The sequence below is a fragment of the Dama dama genome, chromosome 9 (genome assembly GCF_033118175.1).
Source record: "Dama dama isolate Ldn47 chromosome 9, ASM3311817v1, whole genome shotgun sequence".
NCBI lineage: Eukaryota > Metazoa > Chordata > Mammalia > Artiodactyla > Cervidae > Dama > Dama dama.
In genome coordinates, this window is record NC_083689.1 from 25378827 (window position 1) to 25394257 (window position 15431).

General features: G+C 44.7%; 1 protein-coding gene across 2 annotated transcripts in view; it reads right to left on the minus strand.

Moving 5' to 3' along the window:
* Window positions 1–15431, minus strand: part of RAD50 (RAD50 double strand break repair protein) — a 246571-nt gene that overhangs the window by 221876 nt on the left and 9264 nt on the right. The window lies entirely within an intron of this gene.

The following is a 15431-nucleotide window of genomic DNA, read 5'->3' on the forward strand; positions in this document are numbered from 1 at the left end:
AATTTTAGAAGTCTTACAGAAATGCTAGGGCAAATGCATGAAAATATAATAATCAGGGCATTTATAGTAGCCTTATATATATTAGCATGACATTAGAAAACTCCATGTTCATCTGTAGGAAGGAAGATAAAAAATGGTACATCCACACAATAAAATAATATGCTATGCAGTCTTTAAAAAGAATGTAGCAGGCCTCTTTGTACTGTCTTAGAAAGAAAGAGGTTTACATTATATTGCCATTTGTAAAAAGCCTGTTGCTGAACAAATATAGTGCATGATCCAGTTTTCAAGAACATAAGTGTGCATATACATATCTTCTACATGTGCTTATATACATAAGTCTGGAAGGAGGTACATCAACTGTTGATAACGGTTATTTCTCAGGGTGGAGGGATTTCACTTTTTTACTTTATGTTTTTACAAAGTACTATTAAGAGAGAGAATCGGGCTTTTATTTTTACTTATTTTGGTGCTTTTCTGTATTTTCCAATTTTTAAGGTGATAAACACAGATAATCTCTCTTAAAACAAAATTGCAATTTAAAAAGCTCCATGTCCTCCTGGGAAAAAATATATTAAAATTCTTCATATTTCTTATCCAGAGGAAAATATAACAAAAAGCTTCTGGGATATTGGGGAGGTCTGTCAATGTCAATGGCCTGGTCTAGGTAAACAGGAACTAGAGATGATTGGGAATAGAGCTGAATGCAGGGTGGCAAAGACAGAAGTTCCAGAAGAAGCCCAGAGTGCTATCCTGGGTAGTGAGTACATGACTCGCAGAGGAGGAGCGGGTGGAGGAAGGAGATGCAGAGGGGATGTGTGCTGGAGTGTACTGGCCTGAGTGCAGAGGCTTGGGCCAAGCCAGGTGGTGTAAATGAGAAGTGATGCTGGCTTCTGTCCCACAGCTAGGAGGGTAACTGGGGATAGAAACTTATGACCTACAGAAGAGTCACAACTCACCAGCAGCACTTACCAGTGGACTAAAATGCTGAATATAAACAGTGAAACTGTTAAAAAAAAAAAAAAAAACTAGAAAAAATATTGGTGAATGTTATCTGATCTGAATGGAGAAGGACTTTAAACACAAATGCAAACAGCATTTTAAAAGTCTGTTAACTTTTTACAACATTAAAAATAAACACCTATTCTTTAAAAACAAAACACAAACAAAACCAAAAGGCACGCAAAAACAGGGCGAATATTCACAACATGTACGGAGAAGAAATATCATTCTTATGTTAAAAAAAAACCACTAACAAAAAAAATGGCTCAGACAGAAACAAGCATTTTGTATTGATTAGAATTTTGTCCAATTACATTTAACAGAAAATAACAGGGGCTTAAACAAGATGTAAGTTTATTTCACTCTTATATTAAAAAAAAAAGAAGTTCATAGTCGGCTCAGGGTTAGGATGGTAGCTCCAGGAGTCATCAGAGACAGGCATCTTGCTCATTCTGCCCCATCCTTAGGGTGCAGCTCTTAGCCCATGCTGGTTGCTAGAGCTCTAGTCAACATGCCTTCATTTAAGGAGGTCAGATGGAGAAAGGGAGGGTGAGTAGAACAATACACTCTTCTCCTTTTAAGGGGACTTATTAGAAATCCCACATAATGATTACATCTCATTGGCCAGAGCTCGGTCACATGGCCATACCAAGCTTCAGGGAAACACAGACTTTCAGTCATGTGGCAAAGGGCTCAGCTAAAAAACTGGATTTGTTACTAAGAAAGGGGGTGGGGATAGAAATTGGAAAACAACTAGCAATTTCTAACATACATGTGAAGAGAACTAAAATCCCGTGTGCCGCACGATGTGGCTGAAAAGAAGAAAAAGAATTCTCAAAAGAAATACAAATGTAAAGTGTTTTTATAATGTCAACTTTAACTAATAAATAAATGCAAAGAAGCCTTCTTTTAGTCTCCTCATGATAAGATCTTGAAGGCCAGACAAGCCATCAAGAGGACACTTAGGAGCTGACAGTCTTTATAACAATTTCCATACAGCTGCCCATCAATAAGAATCCCAAGGTAAAGGCCCTTCCACCTGCTGAGTGTCTCCTGGCCTTTCTCCCCAGAGTCTCCCTCCAAACCCAAATGATGTCAGATTCTGTAAACAGGAGGTGGAGAAAATTTTACCCCCAGGGGTTCTCTAACTCAACTATGGCTACAATTAAATTTTAGGTGTTTTTGAAAGTTCCTTAAAAAGTAATATCCTCATGCAAACTGAATCAGCAGTTTCAGAACTAAAAAGAACTTCTGCCCCTTTGCTTGGAGTGTCACAAACCAAGCATAAAAACTGGCCACTATAATAAGGAATAGTGTGAGGGAGAATTGGGCAACCCCAACTTAACTCTTCTGGCCAACTGAGAAATTTTACTTTGGGCTCCAGTGGACTATAGTGTCAGTACTACCATCCCTCAAAACGTGGAGAAGACACAGCCAACCGTGGACTCTGAAAGCGTTTTATGCTTTTAGGCCGATTTTTAACAGCAATTATGCCTTTTCTCCATCTCAAACTGTAACCATCACTTCTCACTATTTAACTGAAAGCCTGCTTTTAGCACTGACTTATAATTTATGCTCTTTTTAAATGGTTGTGGATTAGGAAACAAAATACAAGAGCAAATGGATATTTAGTGGAGTCTGGGGGAGGTGGTGTTTAGTCCTGGGAAGCAATGTGACATATGACTGAACATACGTGTGTTTAGTCACATGTATCAGGAACACCTAGATTTGAGTGCTAGTTCTACCATTTGCCCGCTGTGTGTTCTTGAACAAGTTATTAAATTTCTCTTAACCTCAGGTTCCTTATCTTACAACGGGATAATATTGTGCTTCCCTCTTGGCTGGATGACATCACTGACTTGATGGTTGGATGGCATCACCAACTCTATGGACATGAGTTTGAGTAAGCTGTGGGAGTTGATGATGGACTGGGAAGTCATGGGGTCGCAAAGAGTTGGACATGACTGAGCAACTGAACTGAACTGTGCTTCCCTCAAAAAGTTTATCGTACCGTCAGGGTCCTGGAGGAAACAGATGGCACACTCATATTGGAAGGGTTTAAGGAAATCAACAACGGTTAGTGAAGCACTTTAGGGCTGGTGACAATGGGGAGCTGTTACTACTTCTAGCCTGAAGATGTGAAGGAAGCGAAGAGGTAAACGAGCCCAGGCAAGGCTGCTGTCTGAACAGGTGTCTGACTGGAGTTGTGGGATTCAGTGGAGGATGCAACTGGCCTGCAGTGAATCAATGGCAAACCAGGGGAATAAATTCTTGATCTAGTTTTCCTGTGTTCACCGATCTCTGGCCAGTACTCTCTATTAGCCAAACCTAGCCAGAAGTCAGAGGCAAGGCAGATGGTGATGCAGTGCATACAGGCCAGTCTTCCACAGCACAGAGCAGGTGGAGATGGTGGAGAACAGATCTGGAGGCACAAATGGAAGAGCTTTTGGAAAGATTAAACAAAACAGAGAATGTGATGAGCTTAGCAGAAGGCCTTGAACATAGTAAGTCCACAAGTCCTCAATAAATGTTAATTCATTCTGAACTTTGGTTCTCTCTCTCTCTCTCACTTGCTCTCTTTCTGGCTGTCTTCTTAACTTACGGCTTACTTTCTGGATTTTAAAAGGTCACGAACGATTGAGGTGTCTTACAAGTAATAAACTGCTGTAATCACTATTACGGGGTTTTGAGGGTGCAATGAGTACATAAAAAAGATAATCAGGGGCTCTGGGGGCTAGGGAAGAGAGAGAAACAAAATAAGGGGAGAAGGTAGGAGGAAAGGATGGGAGAAAGCTGTATGTTCCCTATCAGGCTGAAGTGAACATGGGATTATCTTAGTTTATGATCAAATTAAGCACTTACTGGGATGTAACAACCGTGCCTTTGCAATTTTACAGCCTAGTGAGACTTGCCAGAAAGCCTAGTGAGACTTCTAAGTATGCAAAGAGGTATTCCTACCCTAAATACAAAATCTTGTTCTTACCCATAGATTAATAGGTTTTAACTCAGTACCCTCTTTCCTCCAAAAATGAAGTAGTCAAATTTGTTCACATGGATGTTCATGCATGCTCGCATCTATGTGCCTGGTTCAAGTGAATCTTATATTCTAATTTGGGAAGTGTCTGCTTGGAGTGAGTTGGTCCTCTCATGGGATGACTCCCAGCAGGCAGGGAGGTCCAGAGAGTTGTCTGAGCTCTTGAACCCCAGAATCCTTTCCTTAAGCCTTTGCCTGCTGCTGACGTGGCCCCTGAGGAATCTGTCTTAACTCCGCAAGCTACTCTTGAGTGTCTGGTATAGGCTACAGAGCAGAACATTCTTGTGTATCTGCTCTTTCTCACACGTGCTGACTCTCCCCCTCCAGGCCTTTGTACAGGCCATCCTCTTTGCCTGGAACATACACTCTGCCTTCTTCGCCTGACTAATCTCACCTCATCCTCCAAACCCTCCCAGATGTCACTGCCTCCAGGAAGCCTTATTGAACTTGTCTCCTCCTCTCACCACCCAAAAGGGCTGGGAAGCCCTCTGTATGATCCCACTAACTCTCTTTGATCATCTCACAGTGCATACTACACTGTCCTGTTTCCTGGCCTAACTCTCCCAACAGACTGAAAACCTCTTGAGGGACCTTGACATACTCATGTTGGTTTTATCACCACTCAGCAGAATGCCTGGCACACAAAGGATACTGAATGAAAGAATGTTTAAGAAATAATTCAGAAAATAGAAGTGTCACAAATCCCAAGGCAACAAATTAACCAAACTATATGTTCTATAGCATTCTTCCTTTCCTCCTGTCACCCTGCCTCTCCTGCACCAACAGCAGTCAGGACAGGTAACCTTATGGCTGCTCACCTGCTCCTTCCTCAGTCTTCTTCTTTTTCAGGAATCTCTTAAATGCCACTTCCTCAGAGGCTGCCTCTGACCCCTGATCCAAAGCAGTCACTCAGTCACTTGATTACACATCAGTTATTTTAATTTACTATATCGCATTTACTGTGTTGACACTTTATTTATGTGTTTATTTTAATTATTTTCTATCTCCACCACTAGACTCTAAGCTCCATATGAGCAGGAACCTTGTTCATAACTGTATGCCTGGCACCTGGCAAAGTATGTGCCATTTAGCGGGGTGTTCATGAAATATCTGTCAAATGAATGCATGCAACTATTACTGTATTTTGATTTAATTTGATGTATACCTTCTCTCACAGCTGTTGGAGTAGGATATCCAGAGAAACTGAGATGCGTCTCCCTCATGGCACTGGAGGCCGGGAGGGGGACCTCGGCTCCTTCCCAGGCCAAGGTGGGATATGCTGCCTGCTTACAGCGTCCTTGTGACCAGAGGCTGAGGAATCTTGGCCCATGTATCTGCAGGATCCAGATGCTGAGAATGCGCCTCCAGCTTTCTGTGAGAGTGGCTCCAGATGCCCACTGCTCAGACTGACAGAGGAACGTGCTCAGGGTTCCCAGCTGGGCTGGCACCCAGCAGGAAGGAAGTGCAGTGTCCAGCACACTGAGAACAGAAATCTCCCTTTCCCACACCACCACCCTGAGTGGTGGCGGTACACGGACCTGCCTGGCTGGGTGTAGCAGCTGGCCCTGCCTCACATGGCTTGGCAGCATGTCTCTCTGGCTCTGCCACAGAAACAGCCTTGAGGAGCTGCGGCCTCCCTCCTGCCCCTCTGCTCCTGCAGAAACTGCTCTGCCAGCTCAGCGCTGGGCCAGGCCTTGAGTCTCTCCCTTGCCCCTGGCCCTTCCTTGAAGTCCCTTGGTTTACTGGAAACCATAAACTGTGAGAGACAGTCTTTATCACACCCTGAACAGTGCACTCTTAATGTTTAACGCCAGAGGCCAAAACGACCAGGGACACTGGCCTCCTGGTTACTCCCAGTGACTGATATTTGCACCTGGTAATTGAGGTCAGATTTGCTTCTCTTAAGTCACGTGGTTTGCTTCAAGGCAGGAAGACATCGGGGCCACTTGTTGCAAAGGAACCAGGAGGTGAGCACAGAAATGCTGCAAACCAGTTTTGGCAGCAAAGGCTGTGCTTTCCAGGGACCCAGCCCTGGGAGCATGGAGCTGAGCTGGTAAATGACCCCTGTGAGGTCTAAACCCTAACATTTAGCTCAGAGCAAGCTTAGGATACCTTCTTCCCTCTAAGAAACCTGCTGAATGGAAAGTCATTTTGAATCCTTTCTGGAATACAGTGGGGCATTAACAAACTAGTTAAACATACTGAATTGACCATCCAAAAGATTCTGGTCACTTAAGGGTCTCCAAATCACAGTTCAGGCCCCACCCTATCCAGACACCCTAATCTTGCTCCAGCATTTGCTTGACCTCAGGTAATTATCTTCCGGTTGTCATGGAAGCTGCTCAGATAAACAGCAACACAGCCAACCTGGCTCCTCTGCCAGCCTTGGGTCCTTCTGAGAGCGGTGGTGCTCCCTGGTGGCCACCGGTGGCCCTGCCTGCTGGGCTGGACACAGCCCTACACCAACTGGCACCTGACGTCTCATTCATGTGGACTCTGGAGGCACAAAATAGGTGCTCAATAAGTGCTTGCTGAACGAAGAACCCCCCAGGGTGGATGCTGGTTTTCAGGCCTCCAGGCACCTTGGGGAGCCCTGGAGGGGCTGCTGTGGCTGGAGCAGATCCACCACCACCTGCGTCAACCCAAGGACTGCAGGCCACGCCAAACACGGCCTCTCATCTCCTCAAGAGGTCCAGCCGGCCTGCAGGCCACTTTCTCTGCTCTCAGAGCCAGGAGTCCTACAGACCTCTGAGGAAGGAGTCAGCTGTGGTCAGGCAACTTGGCTGGAGGGCAGACAGGGATGAAGAGTGGCCACATGTGCACCAGATGCCAAGCACCACGGTCAGAGTGGCAGAAGGTCCCACCCTCAGCATGCCAGGGGAACGTCACCCTCACTGTCAGCGTGTCCATCTGATGACCGAGCACACCCTCAACAGAACAACCCTCAAGGGTGGACAACTGGCCTCGAGAGGCCACTGCAAGGGGACTAAGGGGGAAGCCACTGCCCCTGCAGACCCTGAAGTGGCCACCAAAGGAAGCGTCACAGTGTCCTCAGGGAAGCTTCTACAAGAAGACAGATTCTCCTTCTCCCCTCTGTGACACACAGGGAGGGGGCTGGGGGACAGACCAGACCACCTGACTCCTCAGGGCCACCAAGGTCAACCACTGCCCTGTTCAGGGAGGCGGTACAGGGCTGAGCGTGGACTCTCAAACTGGACCCACGAGGCCCGGCTCTGCTGCATGACAGCAGTGTAGCCTTAGGCCTCATTTACCCTCTGGTTCTTCATCTGGTTGTCATGGGAATTAAAGAAGATAAGATGCATAAAACTTTTAGTTATAAAACCTTCAATACATTTTCGCTATGTAACTATTTTTTCTTTCAAGAACAATGAACTAAACAGAAGAGAAACAGGGAATTGAATGGCATAGCATTACACACCAGCAGAAACTTGATTACCTACTTGGGATAACAGAAATGACTACAAATAACAGTACAGCAAAGACAGGCTTGAGCTCTTTGGCTCAGTCATTCTAGGCTCCTGATGTACGGCCTTCAACAGACTGAACCACACATGAAAGCTGTTTCCACCCACAGACTAGTGGAGCCTACTGATATGCTTGACAAGGATGACAAAAATAGCTACCATGGGCCATGCACATGCTAAACAGTTCACGCAGGTTATTGTATTTAATTCAAGCTGCAAATTTGTGAGGTAGGCATTCTTTGTTCCCATTTTACAGATGTAGAAAGTGAGAGGTGAAGAAGCTGAACAGTTTCCCACGTACACCCCCACTCACCTGTGTACACATACAAAGACGCACACCCAGGATTCAAGCCCAGGCCTGACGGACTGTGGACTTCCCCACGGTGCTATACTAGCTGAAGCAAAAATTTAAGAGCTGTGCACATCCTGGGAAAACCCACTTGGGTAGACCTTAAAAGTCCTTTGCTAGGAGCAAGGGCCACAACTGTGTATCTAAGACCAGTGGGAGCTCCTCGGGCTGCAGGGTGACCAGGGCAGCTGCAAAGAGCATCTGCCATCCCAGCCCCATAGGGCAAGTCAGAGGGTCTTAGGAGACTCCTCCCACACCCCGTTTGCAGGCCTGACATAGAGTCCTGCTGTAGGGGTAAGGGCCCAGCTTTGCTCAGGACAGAGAGTTCTCGAGTGCCCACCTGCCACCTGCATGTTTGCTCAGGCCCCTCCACACTCCAGGTTTAGTCTGTGTCGCCCCAGGGAGAGGGCAAGGGTGGCGCAGGTCTGCTCTGGTCTGGTGGGGAATGGGGAAGAGAACACTGGAAGCACACTGCCCCCAGCCCTGCTCTGCCTCTCAGAAAACAAAGGAGGCTCCCAGCATCTGTTACCATGGATGCCCTTCTATGAGGGGCTCCTAATGCCCAAGACTGAGGGTCCCATGTGTTGAGAAGGCCTTGTGCCTCAATCCCCTACAACAGCCAGTACCAGCTGCCAGAGGATTAGACTCAGAACTGTTCCTGTATATTACCATTTTCTCTTGGACACCAAAGTGAATCCTGGGGAGAAAGCACTGGCCTGGGACTCCATGAGCCATGTCTCCTATTTCCAGCTTTGCTCCTAACTCTCCACATGACCTTAAGCAAGTCACTCGATCTCCCTGGCCTAAACTGTCATCATAGCTGACATTCACTGAGGTTTTACTCTGAGCCAGGCCCTGTGCTGGATGCATCAGCACATTCATCTTCAGAGACTCCTTTGAGGTAGCTATTATTTTCACTGCCATTTGCAGGAAACTGTGGAGGCACAGGAAAGTTAGGAGACATGCCCAGAGCCACACAGTTAGAAAGGGTGGCTCTGGCTCTCAGAATCATGTGTTTTCTAAGCTGTTCCCCACTGTGACATAGAGTTACTTTATAAAGGACACTTGTAAAAACATTTCAAAGCAAAAACAAAAAACAAAAAAGGGGAAGAGGGGCTTCGAAATATAAATAAAAATCACAACTCCCCGGACATCACTTAAGGTATAACCCTAATCCCCTGAAGCACATTTTGTAGCATGTGTCCACAGAATCAGAGACCTCCAAGACGGGAAAGACCCTCAATAAGTCATTTGTTCCCCTCTTCCTTTCCTGTGGGCAAGAATGCCACGATGAGCCAAATTCTATGGATGACCCAGAAAGGTTAAGCAAAGTTGGCCAACTTAGCCCCTCAGCAGGGAGATTAAAAGGAAAACAGAACTAGGATTCCCATTTGTGTTAAAGGTGGAGCCCCTCCAACCAAAACTTAAACATTTTAATATAATATTCAAGTACACCCTTTCTAACCTTAAAAGCAAATTTTATTTCATGACAAAGCTGGTCAATATTGAATTCTGACCATAGTTGGTCTTCCCTCTCCTGGCAAAGCTCTGTATCAGGGCTCATAGTTGCAGACAATGGAACTAACGGTGGCTAATACTGCTAGGGAAGGGTCTAAACAGAATTCTGAGATGGGAGGCCAACCAACCAGGAACAATGCTTCAACCACACCCTAGAGCTGGGAGGAGAACAAAACCCTACCTTCCCTCAGTGCCCTGCAAGGCTCGCCCCTCCTCCGGCCGAGGGCTCTCTGGTGCACGGGCCTCCTTCCTGTTCTGCAAACAGTCCCCACTCAGGGCTATGAATTTACTGTTCCCTCTGCCTGGAACAAGGACATTCACTTTGCTTGCTCCCTGACCTCACCTAGACTTCTGCTCAAAGACCCCGTTGAAGAAGTGTTCCTGGACTACCTTGTCACTCTAAGCCCTTCGCCGGCTTGACTCTCCCTCACGGCATCTACTGCTCCCAAACACCGCATAAAGCATTGCCTGTCGGAGCTTCCCTGGTGGCTCAGCGGGAAAGGATTCACCAGCCAGTGCAGGAGACACGGGTTTGACCCCTAGTCCGGGAAGACGCTACACGCCATGGAGCAACTAAGCCTGTGCGCCACAACTACTGAGCCTGTGCTCTAGAGCCCACGAACCGCAGCTACTGAGCCCTCATGACCTAGAGGGGTGCTCCACAACAAGAGAAGCCACCGCAATGAGAAACCCTTGCAACGCAACTAGCATGTAGCCTCCACTCTCGGCAACTAGAGAAAAACCCGCACGGCAATGAACATCCAGCACAGCCAACAACAAATAAATAAAATTTAAAAAAAAAAAAAAAAGGCATTGCCTGTCTCCAGAATCAGACTGCAAGCGCCATGAAAGCAGGCTGTTTTGTTTACTGCTATAATCTCACAGACTGACATCTTTAAAGTGCTTGGCTATTTGCCAAATACTTTATGAAGGAATAAACAAAGGAATGAATGGAAAACTTCAGCACAGGTCCTCACATTCTCTGGCCTGCGCTGGAGGGTTAAGGTAGCAGCAAGAGTCAACTTGTGTTGTGGTTGCAGCTGTGCTGTCACCCTGCCCAGATCTTGATCAGCCCTGTGGCTCCCACTCTGGAGGGAAGACATGCCTGGGGACCTGTACCTCCAAAACTCCCCTGTCAGTCTCTGCAGCTCTCGGAACTTGTCTGGGCTGTTGCTGTGCAGACCATGAAGGCCTGGCTAGGTTCCTGTCCCTGCTTTCCCAGGGCCTCAGACAGGCTGGCAAGTGAGTTGCCCAAAGTCTCCTTTCTCCCCTGGACCGGTTCAGCCCAGCGAGTGACACAAACAAATGCAGCCATGTACACATTCAGAGGGTCACATGAGGTCAGGGTTGGGGGAAGCCTTCGTGAACTGGAGACCAGCCTGTGTTCTGCAGATAAGGCAGGCCAGTGTAGACACAAGTGTGCGTGTGTGAACTCTGGGCTCTGGAAGATCCAACCTCCGCCAACCATGTGATTTTGGAGAGTCATTTCAAAAGACAACATTTGAAAAACACTGCTTTTCTCAGGTGCAAAATGGAAATAAATGTCCCCCCTTTATATAGTAAGCCTGTCTTCCTGTTCAAATGCCTTTACTTCCTACTCTTTGTGATATTAAGTCAAACTCCCTGGCTTGATCATCAAATCCCACCATCACCAAAATCCAGTCAACCCAGTGTACCAGGTATGGTCTCTCCGACTTCCTCCAACACTCCTGTTCCTTCTCATACCTGCACACTTGGGGCTACCACCCATCTTCTTCTCCCCTACCAGAGTCAACCTAAGCCCAGGGGCAGGTGTCATGAAGTTTCCCCAACATAGGCTTTTCTGGGCACTCACTGGTGTAAGTATTGCATGTTAACAGATAGGAACAAAGTTTTGACTCTCCAAGCAGAATGTGGGATCCTTGAGGGCAACTGTCTCTTCTCCTATGATGTCTCCTCCCTCAGTTCAGTTCATTCGCTCAGTCGTGTCTGACTCTTTGTGACCCCATGAATCGCAGCACGCCAGGCCTCCCTGTCCATCACAAACTCCCAGAGTCTACCCAAACCCATGCCCATCGAGTCGGTGATGCCATCCAGCCATCTCATCCTCTGTCGTCCCCTTCTCCTCCTGTCCCCAATCCCTCCCAGCATCAGGGTCTTTTCCAATGAGTCACCTCTTCGCATGAGGTGGCCAAAGTACTGGAGTTTCAGCTTTAGCATCAGTCCTTCCAATGAACACTCAGGACTGATCTCATTAAATAATACATAAAAATTCTTGCTGACTCATCTGAAGTTAGAATTCAGTTAAAATGGTCCCTAATACTACCTCTATTACCCAAGGAAAGGGAAAAAAAACCCACCTCAACCTCCAACCCAGACTTGACAAGTAAAAGAACTCCTTAAAAACAATGCATTGAATAAATCACAAGGACTAGTCTCACTTCAAGATTTCAGGAAGGAAAACACAGTTAAACTGAAAACTGTTAACTGGTGTTAAAAACACACACACACACACACACACACACACACACACACACACCCCAAACAGACAGGAAGTGTTTTTTAGGACCATGTCTATCAAAGACCCTTAGGGGCTGATTCACCCTTCAGCATATTCTTTCTAACACCTGCTTTTACTAAAAACCAACAGCTCAACACCAGAGCGTTGTGAGTCAGAAGCAGAGTGAAACTGGACACAGAAGCACTCAGCCGTGGAGCACAACACCCAGAGAGCAAGCAATAGGCACACGAAGTATGACTGGGCAGCGCCCTGTGGCCAAGGGGGGTGGGCCCTGGGGAAGCTGAGCAACATCACCTGAGATTTTCCTCTTGCCTTGCTCCTCTCTCTGGCCCATGCCTCTGCTTCCCCCACTCATCTACTAAATACATCTGGAAAAAAGTACTTGCCTAACTCCCCACCTAAACTAATGCTACATTGTCTCAAGTAAGACCTAAGGACCAATGCATATTTCTTTCTTGTGTGTTTTTAAAGAATATTAAAAGATACCACTTAGAAAACTCAAGAGATAGAGTATCAAGAGAAGAATTAGATATAATATCTTTTGATTTTAACCTGGTATTAGATAATCTTTTTGAGTGCAATTCTACATCGACACGAAGAAAATGTACCTTTAAATTTCAAACAGCATCAACTTAGTTCTTTTCCTTTATCATACTTGTAAAAATAGGACTTGGTCACTACAGCTTATAGAGTCACAAAACATAGTCCACACAAAACCTGTACACAAAAATGGTCACTGCAGCATTATTTGTAATAGCCCCAAAATAGAAATAACCCTAACATCCATCAAATGATGAATGAATAAATAAAATGTGGTATCCCCATACAATGGAATATTATTTGGCAACAAACAGGAATGGAATACTGACATATGCTACAATGTGGATGAACCTTGAAAACATCAAGCTAAGTGCAAGAAGCCAGATGCAAAAGACCACATATTGTATGGTTTTATTCATATGATCCAGGATAGGGAAATCTACAGAGACAGAAAGTAGATTAGTGGTTTTCAGGGGCTGGGAGAAATGGGGAGATTGGGGAGGCAATAATTAGGGGTACAGAGTGTTTTTTAGGGGTAATTAAAAATGTTTTAAGTTGACTTTGGTGATGAATGCACAATTCCATGAACATCCTAAAAACCACTGAACTGTACATTTTAAATAGGTTAATTGCACAGTATGAGAAATATATTTAAATAAAGCTGTTTCTTAAAAAGAAGACACGACACCATAAAGAAGACATCACACCATAAAACTCCTAGAAAAGAACACAGGCAAAACATTGTCTGACACAAATCATACCAATGGTTTCTTGGGTCGGTCTCCCAAGGCAATGGAAATAAGCAAAAATAAACAAATGGATCCTAATCAAACAGCAAAGGAAACAACAGACAAAACAAAAAGATGACCTACGGACTGGAAGAAAATATTTGCAAATGACATGACCAACAACAGCCTAATTTCCAAAATATACAAACAACTCATACAACTCAATAACAAAAAAACCCCAAAAAACCCAACTGAAAAGTGGGCAAAAGACCTAAATAGATATTTCTCCAAAGAAAGCATGCTCATTGTCGCTAATTATTAGACAAACATAAATCAAAACTACAATGAGGTACCATCTCACACTGGTCAGAATGGCCATCATTAAAAAAAATCTACAAACAACAAATGCTGGAGAAGGTGTAGAGAAAAGGGAACCCTCTGACACTGTTGGTGGGAACGTAAATTAGTGCAAACACTATGGAAAATAGTATGCAGGTTCCTCTAAAAACTAAAAATAGAGTTGTCACATGATCCAGCAATTCCTTTCCTTGGCATATATCCAGACAAAAGTATAATTCAAAAATATACACGCACCCCTATGTTCATAGCAGCACTATTCACAATAGCCAAGACACGAAAACGACCTAACTGTCCACCTAACTGTCTTTGGATGGATAAAGAAGATATACCATGTATATACAATGGAGTATTAGTCATAAAGAATAAAATAATGCTGTTTGCAACAACATGGATAAACCTAGAGATTATCATACTAAGTGAAATAAGTCCGAACGAGAAGGACAAATAACATACAGTATCACTTACATGTGAAATCTAAAATATAACACAAATGAACATATCTATGAACCAGAAAGACTCACAGATATAGAGAACAGGCTTGTGGCTGCCAAGAAGGGAGGGCATGGGTGAGGGAAGGACAGGGAGTTGGGATTAGCAGATGCAAACAATTATTAATATATACAGAATATACAAATAACGAGGTCCTACTATATAGCACAGGAAACTATATTCAATATCCTATGATAAACCATAATGGAAAAGAATATGAAAAATAATACATATATGTACAACTGGATATATATATATGTATAACCCATTTTGCTGTACAAAGAAACTAACACAACATTTTAAATCAACTATACTTTAATAAAAAATTTTTAAAAAGAGGACACAGAAAAAGTACTCCACAATCCCAAGTCAGTGACTGTGATTTCTGAGACTGCTGTATAAATCTATCAGTTTGAAACACCCAGAATTAATCTGTCCTCAAGGCTATCCTGAGTGGCCTGAGGATAAGTGCCTTAAAGCAGTCCCACAGGACAAAGGACAGCTTTTCTTTCATGGACCACAGTTTTAACTGTAATATTTTAAAACATTCAGATATCAGCAGGTACTTATTAGTGACCTGGTTTATAAAACAGCTGATCTTGACAACAACTTAGACTTGGGTTGTGTCAGTTTTACTAGAACTAGGCTGAGAAAGATTTACGCTTAGAGTTTGTCCGTTTGTTCCGCCTCAAACAGCTCACCAAACCTCCCAGGTGCAGAGGAAGACTTCAGATTTTTGAAATCAAACCTTTCCAACTTATGGAGGTTACAGGTTCTTCAGATGAACTACTGAACTACCCTGAATCAACTGGTACACATAATGATGCACATAAGGCAAACAGCAATAAAGGCAAATTTTACCAGTGTGTGCCAACAGTTCAGGTTAAATAAAATATGAGAAAAGAAGTGTATTACAGATACACGTATGCAAATATAATTCATCTTCTACCTGTAAGTGGCCAGTCTAACTAAAAAAAAAATAATTTTATTTATTTTGGGGGATCTGTACTGGGTCTTCGGTGCAGGGAGGGCTTCTCTCTAGCCTCAGCGAGCAGGGGCCACCCTCTAGGGCACGCGGGCCTCAGTAGCTGCGGCACACAGGTCAATAGTTGTGGTGCAGGGGCTTAGTTGCTCTGCCGCATATGGGATCTTCCCAGATCAGAGGTGGAACCCATGTCTCCTTCACTGGCAGGCGAAGTCTTTGTCACTGAGCTATCAGGGAAGGCGCAGCCTAAGTTTCTGATAATAGGCAAGAGCTTCAGAGACCTTGGGCTGCCACTTTGGCTTGTTACATTTTCGCTCTGAAAGTAATCTAATCTCTGAGTCCTGGCTTCCACATTCGAAACAAATGAATTGTATCACTTATTTGACCAAGTTTGCAGGGAGGCTGAATAAGCTGTAAACTGTGGGGCATAGTGCCTAACAC